Raw genomic sequence first — 11,892 nt, forward strand, 5'->3', positions numbered from 1 at the left:
TTCACAGCTCCTGACTTGTTGAAACCTTGTATGAAAATCTTAAAGACTTCACCATGCTGTCCAAAAGATAGTTGATGTGAGATGCCATATATTTTTGGGAAATCAAGGTAAAGCAAAGAAATCTTTGCCTTTATCTATTACCAGGTGTTAGCAGACACCATGATAAAGACTTAATACAAAGCACCCTGCATCTTTAGCAGTTATATAATAGGAAACAAAAAAAAAAAAAGAAAAGATTACTCTGAGGCATGATTCCAAGTTAATTTGAATGGAATGGTCCCCTGAAATTGGTTTCTTTCCGTAGAGATAACCCACTGTGAGTAAAATGTATTTTAAACAACCTGGCCTGTTTTAAAAAAAGTTCATCACTTGGTTTCTCTTTAAGTCAGCCTCTAGGCTCTCATACCTTCTCAGTAATCAGGTTTTCAGAAATAATTAGTGTTCAGGAATATTCTAAGGTCAACATCTAAAGTGAACTGATGTTCAAAAACAATTAACTATTATAGGAAAAGCAATGACCTGGTGTTTTTTAATTTCCTTATCTGGACAATGATTCAAATTGGAAACCAGTACATGAATAGCCTATATCATAGCAGAAAAAAAAAAGCACACAATAAGTCAAGTTCAATTTAACAAACATTTATTAAGTGTTACACACCGGGCACACAGGCAGAAGCAGCACAGCATCCTAAAGAGCACTGGTCATGAAGCCAGAAAGATCTTGCTTCCAGTATCACCGCTGAAAGATACTAGTGATGTGAGGAAACTAAATCCATAAACTGAAGCTCTGAATTGATAGGGAGATCTTTCCTCACGGGTAAACGTTCCCTACACTGAGGAAATCACAGTTCCAGATAAGATGTAGGTATGAATATATGTTTAAGCACACACCAGACGCTGTACTGGGCCCTGGGAGTATAAAAACAAAAATACAAAATCCCTGCCCTCAAGGAGCTGATGTTCTACTAACCAAATATTTAATTGAATTAATATATTCATTTGGGTAGCATTGGTGCTTTAACATGTTTAACCTTCCTAGTCAAGCAACAGCAACCCCATCACCACCACCCATCACTTATACAGAACTTCAAAGTCTGCAAAGAGCTTTACACTTCTATTGTTCCTCATAACAACCCTGCAAAATTGGAAATGTTATTATCCCCACTTACAGATGAGGAAACTGAGGCTAAGAGGTTAAGTGACTTACCCTGGGTCACACAGCTGCCAAGTAGGTATCTGAGGTAGAATCTGAACTGGTTTACTGCCCAACTATCTACTTAGTATCTGGTACAACCTTCAATTTCCTCAGATGTTCCTCTATTTCTGTAAGTAAAATTTTAAAGGGCTATATTCTATTTGTGCAGATCTAATATAGGCCTTGGTGGGTTAATGCAGATATTTGATATTTTTTTAATTTTAATTAATAGGATGTGGGGTTTTTCCTGATATTCCTCAGTAATTACTAATGGTATATAAAATATGAATGACTAAGAGTTTCATATATTCTGTCCATTACCCTGCTGAAAACGGGTTTTTTTTTCCCATTGAATCCCCTGTATTTTCTGGGTATACCATCAAACCATCTGCAAATAATATGTTAACCTCTGTTCCTCTTGTTCATCCTTTAAGTTACTTTTCATATCTCAACTTGATTCTTCTAAGAGCTGAGCCATTTTTTCATAAATATTTGCAAATTCTCCCTCTCCTACACTCTCCGATCATTTGCTTTTAATTTCATTTCACCTATCTGTTCACTCCTAATTCTGATCGTGACTCACCTATCATCGATAGGGATTTCCATCAAAATTTCTTTTGCCTATCCCTCTTTCTAAGGACAGAATAAATTTAGTAAAGTTGCTTTCTAACCACAGAACATGGAAAAAATTATCAAACATTCTTTTCCTATGTCATTGTTTCTGATATGAAAAGACAATTTGTTCTTTGACTACAACCATCAATAAAGATGTATTAAGTGCCTGCTATGTGCCAGGCCCTATTCTAAGTGCTAGGGATACAAAAAAAGGCAAAAGACAGTCCTTGTCCTCAAGAAGCTTACAATCTTACACCTTTTGCAGGAGTACGAACCAAAGACCTACCTTCTCCCATCCAAACACAGAAAGCTGCGTTATGTCTCCACTGTCCTAGATAGAATAACTGGCACTCCTATCCACACCTCTTAAGCTCCTTTTTTCAGTAGAGCCTACGATTCTGCACACTTGTATAGAACCTCAAATTTTACTAAGTTGTTGCAACAAACTAAAATACAGTTCACATTTTGGAATAAATCAATTCCTAAAAAGTTGGTTACACAGTAAATTTCTTTAATTCGATCACCAAAGATTACTTTTAAGAATGAATGAAGAAACTGAGGCCCAGAATGACCTGCCTAAGATCACCCAGGTAATAAATAAATAAATGGAAGAGGGACTATTGGAATTTAGGTCCTGTGACGTAAATAAAGAATCAGCGCCATTTCTACTGTCCCACGCTGCCTCACTTTATATCAATTCAATAAGCATGTACATACTAAGCATCCGTTTTGCATACACGCTAAGTTGGCTTCCTTCTGTGAGAAAAGGAGGAAGGAAAACTGGGTCAGAATTTTCAACGATTTGCCTAAGGTCTCACATTTTCTGACTCCCAGTGCGAGCTCAGTCACTGTACTTGTGGTTTACACACCCGATTCATGAAAACCAAGGTTTCTTAAGGCAATTCAACAGGTTCTTTAAAAAGAAAAGTGAAGTCACAACAAACCTGTTTCTATCTGTCTGTTCTGTCATTTCCACATTACAACCCAATGTTAAACCAGAGGCTGAGTTCCCAAATAATGAACGATATTGCATAAGAATTCTGCTGTTTCCCAAATTCTGGAAATGCCACAGTATTAAGTCCACAGCTTAGATACTGCATGGATAGTGTCGCAGAACAAGAAAGCTACATAATTGGGACATTTGGTCAATCAACAAGGATTAATTAAGTATCCACCAACTTGTCAAGCACTTTGCTAAGTCCTAGGGACACAAGTTAAATGACTGAAATAATCCTTACTCAGAGGTGACATCATGGATACGGTATTGCAGTTGGAGTCAAGAAGAACTGAATTCAAATTCTGCCTCAGATACTTATTAGTTGTGTGACCCAGACCTCTTTTTGCTTCCATTTCCTCATCTATAAAAATGGCGATAATAAGAGTACTTACCTAACAAGGTTGTTGTGAAGACTAAATACAAAATGTATATATGTGTATTAGATGTGTGTATATGTGTTGCAAACCTCAAAGTATAAATGAATGCAAAGCTGTCATCGTAAAGTTATTATTACTCACAAGGATCTTATTCTAATGGGGGAGACAAGTAAATACATCTATACATACAGCATCCATGTTAAGTAAATAAAGTTATAAGGAAATATCACATCCCTAAAAAAAAAAAAACCTCATAAGAAGGATTAAACCATTAAACACAGACTATGTTTCTGTGACCAAAGCGAAATGGCCAATTAATTAGCCAGAGAAATCTAATACTATGGTTGATCAATTTGAAGAATTCGAGCCCCAAACCTCACTTTTCTTTTAAATTAGCTGGTTGGTTCATGAACATCAATACATGCATTGGGCTTGTGGAGATCTAGCTGGGGGCGGATGCTTACCCAGAGGATGTAAGGAGCTAAGGAAGTTTTTCTCAAGATCCCCATATGTGAGGAGAACCCCTGAGTTCCGCTTGTTAAGACAAAAACTTAAAAAGAGCTTTCATTTGGTGACTTTAGAAGTATCATTGTAATGACTCCCCTGGTCACAGATCTGACAGTAAGGAGGAAATTTTATCTCTCTAACAACCAGTCACCCAAACAAATCCTGCACAACCACTCTGTCACTGGGAGAGGCCCAAACGGAGCATGCTCTGACACATCTGACAACATGTACTTAGTCACCATCCCCCAGCAACTTAGATTTGATGAATTGCTCTGAGTCATTTGCCTGTTTCCCAAAGACATCATGAAAAAAACAAATGTTGTATTTTGTAAGAACAGCAGATTCTGATCTTTTGTGCCACGTTCTTTTCCATCTTCCACAAATCGGAAAATGTCTAAGTCAAAGGATCATTGAATTTAGGGCTGGAAAAGACATTACAGATTATCTAGTTCCACTTCTTATTTTTTAATACAATTTTATTTTATTTTTAATTCCAATCAATCAACATTTATTAAGCAAATACTATGTGCCGGTCACTGTTCAAAGTGCTGGAGATACAAAAAGAGGCAAAAGACAGTCTCTGTCCAGAAGGAGCTTATAATCTAAAGGAGGAGACAACATGCAAGCTATATACAGGATAAATGAGAAACAGAAGGACGGCATTAGAATTAGGAGGGAATGGAGATTCCGGCAAAGAAGTGATTTTAGTTGAGACTTAAAATGAAGCTCTAAATCCACTCCCACCCACTAAGAAGGCAAGAAAAAAAAAACCCATTACAAATATGTACAGATATGCAAAACAGAGTTCTCTATTACCCATGTACCCAAGAAATGTCCCACTTTTTATATATGAGGAAACTGAGACCCAGAGAGAAGTATCTGTTTTGCCTGAGGTCATACAGCATACCTGAGTGCCCTAAAGTCATTAATTCAATTGACTACTAACTCTGGGATCACTGAACATGAAATGATATTCAGGTTAACTTTCAATGCTGCCCTTAAAGACTGTGTTTTTGTTTTGTTGTTTTTTAGGCAGCCAGCATAGTATAATGAAAAAAAAAATCATTCCTAATTCTGAGGACCTGGGTTCAAATCCTACCTGTGTGACTTTGGGCAAATCATTTGTAAAAATGAGATAGTCTCTGAGAGTTCTAATCCAATGAACCAAATTTAAATCTTTTTTTTTCTTAAGAAGTTTTTTTTTTTTTTAAGAGAATGACACCATGAAGTTGAAGAGATGGTAGCCTATATGGGACCAAACAATTATTCTGTGGTTCAAAATTCTCATTGCCAGTGGGGTACTAAGAACTGCGTAGTAAAGCAACTAAGACAACGGGAAAGCAGAGCATATCCATGAATATAAAGTATCTCTTTTCCTTGAATGACATAAATATAATTTTTTACTATCTGCTCTAATCAAAGGCCAATGAGTGCAAAGAATTGATTCACAAGTCAACTCTTTGGAACTCTGAGAAGTATTTTTCTCATGTAAACAATATGAAACATGATGGTCCCACTCTCAAGCTTACAAGGTGAGTGCCTTCTAGCCCAAGATCCACTGAATCCCCTGCACTCCAGGCAGGTTACCTGTCGGTACGCTAATTTCTGTCACAGTACCTTCCCCACCTGTCCTACCCAGAGGAAAGTGGCATAGTAGGGAAGGTCTTGGTAGTGGAGAGAAGTAGCAAGAAGGCATAGTCTGGTGGTGAAGCGAATAGAGCACCAGGGTCGGAAGACCTGAGTTCAAATCCAGATTCAGATACTTACTAGCTGTGGGACTCTTAGGCAAGTCACTTAACCCTATTTGCTTGGGTTTCCTCCTCTGTAAAATGAGCTGGAGAAGGAAATGGCAAACTGGTCCAGTATCTTTGCCAAGAAAACCCCCACTGGGGTCACAGAGAATGAAAAACAATTAAACACTTGTCCCAGCATTCCTAGATGTCAAGAAGGCAGAATTCTTTATTATTTCCAGGTTCTGCCATTGAGGCTAGACAGTTTTGGGGGGTTTTTTTGTTTTTTTTTTTCACTTTGCTAAGGCTCCATTTTCTCTTAAAGCTGTGAGATAACATCTGTCTTCAAGTTATACCTGCTGAGTCTTCTGTAAATTTTGCCTGCAAGGTACTTCGGTACATGAAATCCTCAATTTATAAAGCTGTGTTCCAGAACAAAGGTTGATTTATTAATCAACTGTTTGGAACTCTGAAAACTATTTTTCTCATGTAAATAATATTAAACATGGTGGTCTTACTCTCAAGCCAATCCACCTATCCCCATTTACTCCCCTCCCAGGAGGGGGAGAAGGAGTTAGGACCTATGGTTTCATTTTCATTTCCCTCAGTCATTCTTTATCTGTAACTATTCTGCATCTTTGACTTGTCCCTGAAATAGTGTACAAGTGGTAACTCTCAGGCCTGAACCCAAGACATCTGCAACTACCAAACAATGTGGGAGGAACGTATGAAAGAAAGAACTCCACCGGCATGAAGCTCTGGATTGCTGTGGAGATCATTTTTTTCACAAACCAAAGTAGAGGTACAAAGCACCAAAATGTAAAAAATACATTCTTTTTACAAAATCACATTAAAAAATAAACGTTATTTTCTTGGATTCAGACTTTTCCAGGAGGCAGGCTTTACTGAATGCACAGGTTAGTAATGAATGCATAAGCAAAACATTCCTACTGGACTTCCTGTAGGCACTATATGTGACTTTACACCTGTTCGATGTCACGTACGGAAATCTGCAGGACTGGCTAATTCTCAGGCAGCGTAACGTCATCTGCCAATCCCTCTTTTCCTGCCCCCGCCCCCACCCCCAAGCACACTTCCTTGCCTGTGTCCTGCCTGTTTGAAACTTTGAAAGTCTTCCAAGAGCTCACCTCCTCACCCCCAGACTGAAAGACTTCTTGCTTTCATCACTTACCCATTCAGAACCTCGTGCGTGCGTGTGTGTGTGTGTCTGGTTTGCAGGGCTTCCCCCTATTTCTGGGTGCCGGCAGAAAGCCAAAGACCTGAGGTTGGGGAGGAGGCATGAACTTGTTCTTGCTGCTTCACCTCGTTTATAAAGCCAGGTAAGGCACGAACACAAGCCCTAAGGCTTAAATATGATCATGCGATGAAAATGTTTTCCTCCCGACTCCTACCCTTTCCCTTGGATTTCCCAATAAACATTAAGAACCAGAGTAGCCGCTGTGCTGAGACCCGCTCATTAATCGACTGCCTACCAGGGACAAGTAGGGCGTCAACATGCAAAAAAGCAACCAGCTCAGTTCCTAAATTTTTTTAAGTGTAAATTAAAACTTTCCCCTTTTAAAGCTCTCAATCTGCTGCTGTTTGTGACGGGCCCCAGGAAGCTGTAAAAAAAGAAGAGGAATATTGAGGAAATATTGGGGTGGGGGTGCAGCGCGGGAATCAGTCTCTTAAAAAAAAAAGGCAGTTTCTAAACTATAGTAGGAAACAGAGGTTGCCCCCAGTCTCCTCTTCCCCTCCCCCCACATACTCTAACTTGTTGGGCAGAATTTTAAAAGGGTGGAGAAATGAATGAATGCACTGAATAAACTAAGCTGTGGAATGAGTGAATGAGGGATTAAGAGCAGCGAGGGTGTATTTTTTAGGCTACTTAAATAAATATCCCGAGGGGAAACTAGCCAGTGAAAAGTGCTCTAGGGGAAACTCCATTCCTCCACAAGCCCCCATTTCTATCATTCACTGCAGAGTCCAGATCTGCTACAACTTCAGAAGCAGCCCAGAATTAGGACCAGAAGTGTTGGCAGCAACAGCAGCCGCCGCATGGGGGTTGTGTTCCTAGAAACGGGCAGGAATTAATTAGACAAATATTTTAACAGGGTTCAGTTAAAATCACAAAACGTTCTTACCGTCCTAGGATAGAATGAGAGAAGGTCTGTAAAATTCTTAGGTAGGGACAAGAGGTGGCTGAATCTGGGCTTCTTTGCTGTGGTCACACACCAGCAGGGACAAACTTTTCCTGCTAGTATGAAACTGAAACCAACTCATTTGGTCTTATTCACTGAGCCCTCCTTCCTGGAACTTGAGGGATCCGCCCCTTCCCAGCAACCTGTGCTCTAACATTCAGACTTGCTACAAATGTGTCATCTGAGGGCAGCCTAAAGTCCCTTGGTTTTTGGTGGTGGTGGTTTTGGTTTTTTAAATACAGAACCTGCATACACCTTTAACCTACCTGGCCACAGTAGTAAACAGCACTAAGTTGATTTTATCTGTAGCACCTGAGGGCACTGCCACCACCCCCTACTCTCAGAATGGATTCCACCAAACAAGGTTACCCCAATTCCAAGATACTCTGTGATTTCGAAGCCACTCAAAACGAGTAAAATGCGCCTCCTGATAGGCTCACCTTTACTAGTCAACAAAAAGACACGGTCAATTCAAATCAGAGGTATTTTGTGAAACAGCAAAGTAAGAAAAGCAATAAAACATTTCCTCTATAAATCTGAGGGCTACTCTTCTTTAGATGCAGACACGGATGGAAATGTGGAGAGTCACACAGGGGGATGCCTGGTGCTCTGGAATGAAAGGGCAACTCACAACTCCTACACTGCTGAAGGGTCACTGTTAATAACAATAAAAATAATAACTAATAGCAAGAATTTATATTATGCTGATTTCATCACTGTTCTGACAGGCTTGCTCCTTATTGATCTCACAGAGCACCAATAATCACCCTGCATGACCCTGCATGTGTAGCTTTCTGGCACCAAAGCCTCTCTGCTTTTAGCTTTTTGACTTCAGCTGAAGCCTATCTTTCACTCATCACCCCCACTCCCCTCCCCCCCACTCATGGGTGTATGGGGTTTTCAAGGAAGACTAGAGCCTTGGGTGTAAGGAACTTGCTGAACCCTTTTCAGGGCTGCCCATCCACCTTTGGTGTCCCCATGGCACTCAACTCTCACCTGTGGCTCCAAGAGGCTGTACCATGCACAGCTACATGCTAGTAAACCAGTAAACGGTCTCAGCAGACAGCCTAAACCAGGTTGAGGGTAACTGAAGGGCCTCAAACCTGTCAGTGAGTTAGGGGCATGTCTACCCCAAGCATGTGAAGTCTTCCCCCATTGGAATGGATGGATGAGAACAATTTATTCCAACAGCCTTGAAAGCAGCTGAAGCAGGTGCTGTGGAGCCTTAGAGCTTGGGTAGACCCAAAGATGCCAAGTTCATCCACTTATTCCAGAGCCATCACCAGTTGTGCTGACTCTTGTCTTGCCACTGGACTTTGATGACTCTAGAAGAGAGAGTGAGGCTGAGACTGTGCAATTCTGCCTCACTTAAATCTAATTTACCCATGAGTCAAGACATCATCCCATGATAACATTGGTCCTCTTTGAAAACGAAAGACAAGCAATGTCTTTTACTCATAGAAGTCTTAGTGGGCTATGTCATACTATCTTAGTTTAAAACTCTGAAGCTCTCTCTGCTAGAGCTCTTTTAAGGAAAAAGGATCATTAACAGATCAAGTCATGGGACTAAGAGGAAAAATATTTCCTGGGGGTAGGGAAGGTTGACTGTGTTTTCCCTCAAGGAAAATAAAAAACCTTGAGGGATTTTCCTCTCCAAAATTGTGCTTGTACTAGACTCTACATTCTTTGAAATACAGATCTGAAGAGAGTACACAAAAGGGAGGAGTAGGAGGAAGCAGTATAACTTAATTTCTGCCCAAAACTACTACAACAACCAATCAGCTAATAAAAATGGATTAAAATTAATAAAATTAATAAATATTTATTAAGCACCTACTATATGCCAGGCCTGTGCTGAGTACTGGAAATACAAAAAGAAGCAAAAGACAATCTCTGCCCTCAAGGAATTTATAATGGAATGGGGGAGACAACTTGTAAACAAATACATACAAACAAGTTATATGCAAGGTAAATAGGAAATAATTAACAGAGACAAGGTAGTAAAATTAAAGGGGGGGGTGTTGAAGAAGGCTTCTGAAAGTAAAAGGATTTTAGTTAGGACTTAAAGGGAGTTACTGGCAGCGAGGTGGCACAGTGAATAGAGCACTAGCCCTGGAGTGAGGAAGACCTGAGTTCAAATCCAGCCTCAGATACTTACTAGCTGTGTGACCCTGGACAAGTCATTTAACTCTGTTTGCCTTAGTTCCTCCTCTGTCAAATGAGTTGGAGAAAGAAATGGCAAACCACTCCAGTGTCTTTGCCAAGAAAACCCCAAATGGGGTCACAAAGAGTCAGACATAACTAAACAACATAAACGAAGCTAAGGAAGTTAGTAGGCCTAGTGGAGGAAGGAGAGCATTCCAGGCCAGGGAGATAGCCAGAAAAAATACCCAGAGCACAGAAATGGAGGGTTTGTTCATGGAACAGTCAGGAGGCCAACGTTGCTGGCTCAAAGAGTACATGAGCACTAAAGTAGCGATCAGGAAATCCAAAGGAAAAAAACAAAAAACAATTTCACATGGAGCAGGACTTAAACTTGGCGGGGCGGGGTGGGGGTGGGGGGGCGGACCCTAGAGCTGAGCATGAGGTTGACCTGAACTTGTATTTCAAGGCAAGGAGCAGTCACAGATCTATGGGGTGGGGGTGGAGGGAGGGAGTGGAACGGACAGAACCTAGCTATTCAAGAAGATGCATAGGAGTCAATCTACAGCTATGATCCTCTGACCATAGAGTTAAATGACTTAGGAGGGGATGTAGAAATGGGACTGATTTCATGTGATCCAGGGCAAGGAGTGAACAGGAGCTGCAGATCCAGATTAAAACCTGGCCTGAGGCTATATACTGAGCAAAGAGCAGAAACCAGAAACCAAAGTTAGCCACGACGGTTGGCTCTAGCCTGAGATGGTGGCCTTAGAAACAGTGTCCAAACCAGCCTGAGGCTTGAAGCTGAGTAACAAGGGACAGGGAGCTCATACTAAAGAGGAGACTCAAGTGCTGCCTCTCTGAATCTGCAGTTATGCAGCTAGCTGATGGGGGCTAGGGACAGTAGCAATCTACTAGAGGTCCAACCTGAGGCAAATCTATGGCTTTGCTGCCCAGACTCAAACCATGACCAGGAGCTCAGACCACACGGGCAGTGACCAGACTTTACACTAGATCAGATAACTTAGAGCACACTGAAAATTTCTAAGTCTCCTTGAGAGCCTTGAAAAATAGAATCATCTAGTGACAGAAGTAGTATGACCCCAGAGAACACCAAAACATGGCCAAACAGGGTTCCAACATTCCCTCCAGAAGTGTGGAGAGGGTAGTTTTGATTCAAAGACCCAATATGGGAAGTAAGATTGGAAGAATGAGTAAACAAAAAAAGACTCTCACTAAAAAGATGCATTATGTTGCCAGGAACAGCAAACCAAATTAGGAAGAAGAAAATAACTCCAAAATACCTACAAAGTCTCAAAGAAAAACACAGTTTGGCTACAAAGTCAACTGCAATTGCCAGAAGAAATGAAACAAAGGTTGTGGAAGGTTTTTTAAGGATTTTAAAATGATCGTATAAAGTAAGTGTGTGAGAGGAAAGTATTGGAAAAGAAGTGAGAACTATGAAGGAGATTTGGGAGTGGTTTTGTTCTGTTTTGATGATCTTAAAAGAAAAGGATCAGAAAAAGTAATAGTCTGGTGTAGAAATACATTCAACACAACAGGGAAACAGGGAATAAGGAGAAGGAATGGAGTGAGGATAATAAGAGAGGAAGTAGATATTACAGGCAAAACAAATTCTAACCTCAAAGAAGAGATGTCAAGAAGAGTTTAAATGGAAAGAAAAAAAAGCTATTAGCCTATGGTTGCAATCTAGTCAAGGAGACTGAGAAAGAGATACAGGACAGTGAAGGCAAACTGCATCCAAGCATATAGTACTGCTGCTAAGCACAATCCTTCTCCTTCATTGCCTTCTTCTTTGTAAAAAGGGAGCAGAAAGTAAAGAATGGAAAAATTATAAGAGAATAGAATGGAAGGAAATACATAGCTATCATAACTATGAATGTGAATGGGATGAACTCACCCATAAAATAGAAGAGGATAGCAAAATGAATTAGAAAGTAGAATCTAACAATATGTTGTTTTCAAGAGATACACTGGAATCATAAAGACTCATAAGGAGTTAATATAAGGGAATAGAGCAAAATTTCATGCTTCATTTGAATTAAAATAAACATGGGTAGCAATCATGATCTCTGATAAGACAATGTAAAAATTGGTTTGACTAAAA

General features: G+C 40.2%; 1 protein-coding gene across 1 annotated transcript in view; it reads right to left on the minus strand.

Annotated features, from left to right (window-relative positions):
• DZIP3 (DAZ interacting zinc finger protein 3) overlaps positions 1 to 7,676 on the minus strand; it is a 115,638-nt gene extending 107,962 nt beyond the window's left edge. Inside the window, exon 1 of the mRNA XM_036746157.1 lies at positions 7,566 to 7,676. The gene's annotated coding sequence lies outside the window, so the exon portion shown is untranslated. The remainder of the gene's footprint in view (positions 1 to 7,565) is intronic.
• Between the last annotated feature and the right edge of the window lie 4,216 nt (positions 7,677 to 11,892).

The sequence above is a fragment of the Trichosurus vulpecula genome, chromosome 2 (assembly GCF_011100635.1).
Source record: "Trichosurus vulpecula isolate mTriVul1 chromosome 2, mTriVul1.pri, whole genome shotgun sequence".
Classification (NCBI taxonomy): Eukaryota; Metazoa; Chordata; class Mammalia; order Diprotodontia; family Phalangeridae; genus Trichosurus; species Trichosurus vulpecula.